Source organism: Triticum dicoccoides, chromosome 1B, assembly GCF_002162155.2.
Source record: "Triticum dicoccoides isolate Atlit2015 ecotype Zavitan chromosome 1B, WEW_v2.0, whole genome shotgun sequence".
NCBI classification, from domain to species: Eukaryota; Viridiplantae; Streptophyta; class Magnoliopsida; order Poales; family Poaceae; genus Triticum; species Triticum dicoccoides.
Genome location: NC_041381.1, coordinates 629,409,193 through 629,416,058, shown reverse-complemented (window position 1 = coordinate 629,416,058; position 6,866 = coordinate 629,409,193).

Sequence of the window (6,866 nt, the reverse complement as noted above, 5' to 3'; positions counted from 1 at the left end):
GGGGTGTGGGGCCGTCACCCTTATTTCCTCCAATCACATGATCCCAGCTAAGCCTCCCCGTGAAGTAAGTAAACAATTTGTCCGTGCGTGTAGCATCGCTCAGTGCTCGGCCCGTCATGCAAGGTATGGTTACCGGTCCCCAGTCGTCATCCCTACAGATGGGTTGTTGAAGCATGCAGGGAGCTTGAAAAAACGGTGATTAGGAGCAGGCGCACGACGTGGATGCGGCAGCGCGCGACCTCATCGAGCAATGGTGCTCACCAGGGAGAGAAGCTTGCAAGAGAAAGAAGAAAAGGAGATCGGTCGGGTCGTGGGGAAAGAAGATAAGGGAGAAAGAAAGAGATAGGGACGATGAACGAGAGAAACATGGTCCCCGACGATCGAACGCACATGCCGCGACTCATCCAAAACTGGCTGGTCGGCCGTCATGAAACATTACCCTTTAAATAATTATAAAAATAGTATCATAAGATAAAATTGAGTATCATTCTCCAGTGACGCACCTCTTATGCCTCAATGCATCAAGAGCCATCCGTTCATACACGTAATTCCGTTACTGCCGGCGGAGGTTGTTACTTTGGTGTGCTGGTTCTATAGAGGCTCAGCACGACAACTTCCTGACTGTCTATTATAACAAGGTTTGTCCGGCTCCGGTGAGGGAGTGATGATGACGGCGGCGCGCCTTCGGCTCGCTCCAGTGCTTGTAGTCGTCGTTGGGTAGTCCAAAGATATGGTTGTAATTTTTATTACCTCTGTTGTTCCTTGTACTGTTATGATTGAAGATGAATAGATTGAAAGTTTTTTAGAGAAAAAAAGATGGCCAGGCAGCATGGGTGGCAGCTGGGGGCTTCTTGCCTCTTGGCCTGGTAATCTCCCCGCAGATACCAACACGAAACATCCGGCAAGTTCAACCGTATAATATGGAAAGTATGAGATGTGTGCTATAAATTAATATATTTTTCACGGAGTGCTATACATGCAGCTATATACACAGGTGGTTTTTCTCATTATTTTGGTCATGTAGCACGTTAGTCTATTACTTTTTATTCATCCAGAACATTTCAGCAAGTAGAGTGTTGCAAAAAAATGACGGTAATTAATAATTAACAACAGATATCTTGCTACTGAAATTTCATAGGAAGGATGAGCTGAAGGGAGGCAAAAGAACCAAGAGAAAGAAGCCGCCTCAGGATGATAATTCTTTTTTTAGAAAAGAAGGAAGACCCCCGGCCTCTGCATCTGGGCGATTCATGCAACCACTTTATTCATTATTCATAAAAGACCTTACAAAAAAAGACAACAGTAAGTCTGAAGCCGCCGACTAGGCAACATCTGTCGCTACTCCTATCCATTTAATGAAGGGATGCTGATAGTCCGGGCGTAATACCACAGACCTCGCAGTCAAGCCTAACATCTAAGACCTGAGGCCCCAACCAAGCCACTTGCCGGGTATGGGGCATACACCGGTCCAGCGCGCTCTCAGAGACCGCCGCCGCCAACTGCCACCACTCCATCTTCAGAGCTATACTGACGCATCATCCTTGCCCGGTCTAACTGCCGTTGACACCACCACGGCGCCCAAAGTCACCACCTCCCTGCGCGCGAACTTCTTAGCACGTAGTGGTCGCCGCCGGTACACCTCAGCACCAATGCCGCCAAGTACCACCAGCCGACACAACTTGAAGTCTCTGGAAGTTCTGTCGTGCGTAGCACCTGCCGACTAGGCATGACAAAGCGTAGCACCTGTCGGCCAGGCATGACTTGACATCTCCACCGAAGCTCCATGTAAGACGAAGCCGCTCCACCTCCTACCTCTGATTTCCAGCGCTGCTCCACAAAGGATGCTCCCAATAGAGAAACGACACCTCAGTGCCGCCATCATCCGATCTGAAAAACCAGATCATAGGGTTTCCCCCGGAGCAGCACGAGTGGGTCGACAGTAGTTATAGAACGATGCCTTCATCAAGGTAACGGCGCAGAACGCCCCCATCGTCCGCCGTCGGCTCGGTTTTCACCGGCAACTATGTCTCCCCGACTCGCAGCCGGGACTAGATTACAGATCTCGAGATCCGATCATCTAGCCTCAGGTCGACCACCTCCGACGTAGGAGATGACCACCACCGCCATAATCCTCGTGATGCGATGCAGACCCAGAGTGCTTCAGCGAGCCGTCGCCGAATCCGATGAGATGCAGCAGTTTGAGGACGTAACGACAGCTGCCCGCCTAGACCCGAAGGTCCTAGATCGAGCCCGGGACGCGCCCCGGCCGCCGCTGCCGCCATCTCGCACTACTCCCGCCGGCTGCAGCCAAGCCCCCCGCCGCGCCCCGGCCGCCGCTGCTCGCCATCCTCGTCGGGAGTGAGATCCAAATCAGGCCGCCGCCGCCTCAGATCTCGGGACGCCAGAGGAGGCCCGTCGCCGCCGCGCCACAGGGCCTTCGCCCAGCGGCTTTGTCGGCGGCGGCGGAGGGAGGGGGATGCACGGGGAGTCGAGGTGAGATCAAGAGGTGGCGGCCCGGCGGCGGCCCTCATCAAGTGTGTTTCTACGGGTCGGGCGTCTGCAACTGCTGATGATAATTTATTTAAGATGCGACCTTCACTTTACTCAATATGAAGGAACCAATAGCCCCCTGCATGGACTTCCCTTTTTTTCGAGATTTGTTGCACAAGGCTCTAAAAGCCAACATTCTTGTAACTGATATTCTGCAGCTTATGCTACTTTCCCTACTAGAACTTCGTCTAAGGAAATGATTTTTTGAATTAACAATCGTTCCAAAGAATGGGCCATCGAATCACTTGCTAATGAGGTATGATTTTTTTCCAGGTGCTGCTGAATGAGGTATGCATTTATGAATTGATGTATACAAGGAATTATTGAGTTATCTTGTGAAAAGAAATATTGCATGGCACTTAGATGAACACTTGCAATGTAAATGAGTAAAACATTTGCGCAACCCCCAAATATTGTTTCAATGGTGTTCCCTCTCTAGATTTTAAATTATCTTTGTTACTTCAAATAGATTGATGAAGGATCCATTGGAACAATAAACTTTTTTTCTATAGCAATCGCGACAAAGCTTTGTATTGTGTAAAGTGGCTAAGCCATTGCCATTGTCCAATGCATCCGTGGAAGAGAGCCATGAACCACGGTCAAGATTCTTTGGGGTTTTCATTTATAAATCGGGCATACAGCAGTACACCACCATCTCTGGTGCTACGTGCGGCCATTTCATTGATTTGGTAAAACTAAAAACAGTTTTCCAAATTGTGGCATTGCAAGATGGACTTTTGAAGCGATGGCAATGTTAGAGCAAGGGTGGATGAGGAGAATGAAGGTGAAGGGAAGTAGCGGCGGGCCGGGGTTACAAGGCGTGGCGATTGTGAGGAGAAAACAAGTAGGGGAGATAATTGGTATTTGTCGCTATATATAAATAAAAACCACATATCATCGTATTTGACACAAATTTCTGAATTAGAAAAATTATTTGATCTATAACTTTTTTTCATCATTGTGTGACAACGCACAAACATTCAACTATCCGGCGCAATAGCAATACAAGTGTAAATTTATTCTATGCTCCCAAGCGGGCAGAATTAGCACAAGTTAGTCTCCTAAGACAAGAGACAGGCCAACTTGTCAACCACGATCACCTTACGATCACGCAGCTCTTGCGTACATCTCACCTCACTGCATCATTTGCCATCCATCTGCTCATAAGCGTAGGTTGTCCCGTTGCCGACGGCGGAGGCGGGCAGTGCGGGTGGCCCCGTGTTGGGGCAGTCCGCCTTGCACTCATCCCGCGTAAAAGAGCATGGTATGTTCGGCAAGCTCATGCAGCAGAAACAGGAGGTGTAGATAGGTTCACCCTTGGTCTCGCAGTCCCGACGGACGCAGAACTTCACCGTAAGCTTGCTCGCCCCGCCGTCAGCTTGCTGCCCTTCTCTGTAGCTTCTCCCGGCCTCCACGCGACCCACTGCATGCAACACCACAAGTTAGACCGCGACCGGAAAAATAATGGTCTAAGGAGGAGCAAGGCGTCGCTGCTTACACTGGCCGGTCGCCGCCAGGCACCCGATGAGCAAGACGACGGTCGTCATCACATTCACGTACGCCCTCATGTTTTTTGCAGTCTAGTCTAGATGGGGAAAATGTGTGATACGACGAGCGAGTTCGTTGCTAGGTCGTAGGTGAGGCCGGCGATGGCTGCCCCGGCTCCTCGGTATATATAGGGAGAGATGATCGCGTAGTTATAGTACTGAAGCAATATGCGTTTCGTGAGATATCATTACCATTAATTTGGGATTTCTTTTAGGCGCGGGTGATTAATCCGCGAGATTTTACAAATACAGTAATCTGCGAGTAGTAATTAATTTTCTCTCGATCGTTTCCGCTCCATTCCAGATCGATCTCCTCCCCCCAAAAAACAAATCCTCACTGATTCTGATTTTTCTTTCCATTTTTTGCAAACCTGATCTACACCCAATCTGAATCTACGTTGAGTAAATAGGCAAAATTTCAATTAATTTAATCCAAGAATAAATCATTAGCATGGCATTGACAGAAATAAACGCATGACGTTTTTTTTAAGAGTACGTCGATGACGTACCATATTTTTATAGAAGGCAAAAATTATAATTACAATATACCAGACCGAGATGCGAACATCTTGGCTGGCAAAAAACCGACACCAACACCAGCTAAATAAAGCTAAGTCACTCTCTCACAAAAGGATCTAATCCTCCAACACCGAAGCCAGCAAGTCTCCAATCCTTAACCTCTAGAAGCACCAGGTCTACCAGTTGTGGTGGAGATCTATGCTCGTGAACTCTGTTGAACACCCTGGCATTCCGCTGCTTTCACAAAGATCAAGCGGTAGTAATCAGGAATGAGTCAAGACCGCGCTTGGTTCTACATGTGAAGCTTCTTCTCTTGTCGAGCCACCAGTCAGTGAACGTGTCTGTCTGTATCACTAGTAGAAAACAGGGCTTTGGTCCAGGCCAGATAAGCCCATTAATCCCGGTTCAGTCACGAACCGGGACCCATGGGGGCATAGGTCCCGCTTCGTGAGGCCAGGTGGCCAGCCGGGCCTCGTGGGGCATTGGTCCCAGTTCGTCTGGCCCCTCTGGTCCCGGTTCCAGCCACGAACCGGGACTAGAGATTGTGGGCCAGGAGCGAGGCCCATTGGTCCCGGTTCGTGGCTGGAACCGGGACTAAAGGTGGTCCTTTAGTCCCGGTTCCAGCCACGAACCGGGACCAATGAGATGCCTATATATACCCCCTTGCCCGCGAGCAGAGCAATGGAGTGCTCTGTTTTTTTGGCCGGCCGTGGGAGAGCTTTGTGGTGCTCTAGATCATGTCCTATGCACATGAGATGTTCGATGAAATGCCCGAGCCACACTTAAACTTTCTCCTCTCGAAGCTCCTTGTCCAAAGTCAATTTTCCTCTAGATTTGTCTAGGTTTGGCGATCCGTCCTGTCCCGTCCCCGTCCTCACCGCCGTCGATCGCCCGCGCCGATCTCGTCGCCGGCACCACCGTGGTGAGCCTCTTGATCTTATCTTCTTTCTAAAAGAAAAAGTTCTTACTTGTATGATTTAGATAGATACTTGTGTAATTTTCTTACTTTTATTATTTTTTGTTATTATATAGTGCGATGGTTTTGGTATCCACCTCCGTCGGCCATCGCCCTGTCTATGATTTGCATGTGGTATATACTATCTTTTATAACTATTTGGTTCATTTAGTGTTTATGACAATTATGCTGACCAACGTGACATGTATTTTTTTAATCTAGGAGGTATGTGAATCAGAAATTCCAACCGACCCTATTGTCGACAGGTTAAATTTAGTTGAAGAAGAAAACAATTACTTAAAAGAAAAATTGAAAAAAATTAAGGAGGAGAAGATGATATTGGAGTTGCATGTTGCGGATGTCGTCGATGGTCACAAGATCAAGATGGATGCAATGCGCTTGAAGATTAGAAAGATTAGAAAATATGTCATTCATACTGAGGCTTGGTATCATTATGCCATTGGATCAATTGTTACCTTAGTTGCGATTATGATCGCATTTGTTGTTGCATTGAAATGTTTTATATAGTTTCAATGTATGGTTTAATAGATGCTCTGGAGAGCTATATGTTGTTCAATGAGAACTATGTATGTACTTTGGTTTTAATGTGATGATGAACTTCTATTTATTTGGTCACTTATCTATTCATGATGTACGCATATGAACTGGCAATGGATGTACGGTAACAGGCTTACCTTCGAGTACATTAAGGGCATGAATAATTTTCTCGCAGTGGCTGAGGCAAACAAGCAGTATGGTTTTATGTGTTGTCCATGCCCTATATGTGGGAATACGAGGTCTTACTCTGACTCGAAAACCCTTCACACCCACCTGCTTTATAAGGGTTTCATGCCACACTATAATGTTTGGACCAATCACGGAGAAAAAGGGGTTATGATGGAAGACATGGAAGAAGAAGAGGATGATGACAACTATGTGCCCCTGAATACGGTGATGCTGCAACGGGGGAAACTGAAGATCAAGAGGAACCAGACGATGTGCCCGATGATGATCTTCGCCGGGTCATTGTTGATGCAAAGAGATAGTGCGAAAGTGTTGTACCCCAATTGGGAAGATGGCAACACAAAGTTCGGTGCCACACTGGAACTGTAGCAGTGGAAGGCAAAGAATGGTGTACCTGACAAAGGATTTGAGAAGCTACTGGAAATATTGAAGAAGAAGCTTAAAAAGGATAACGAATTGCCCGATAGTATGTACGCAGCAAAGAAGGTTGTATGCCCTCTGGGATTGGAGGTGCAGAAGATACAAGCATGCCCTAATGACTGTATCCTTTA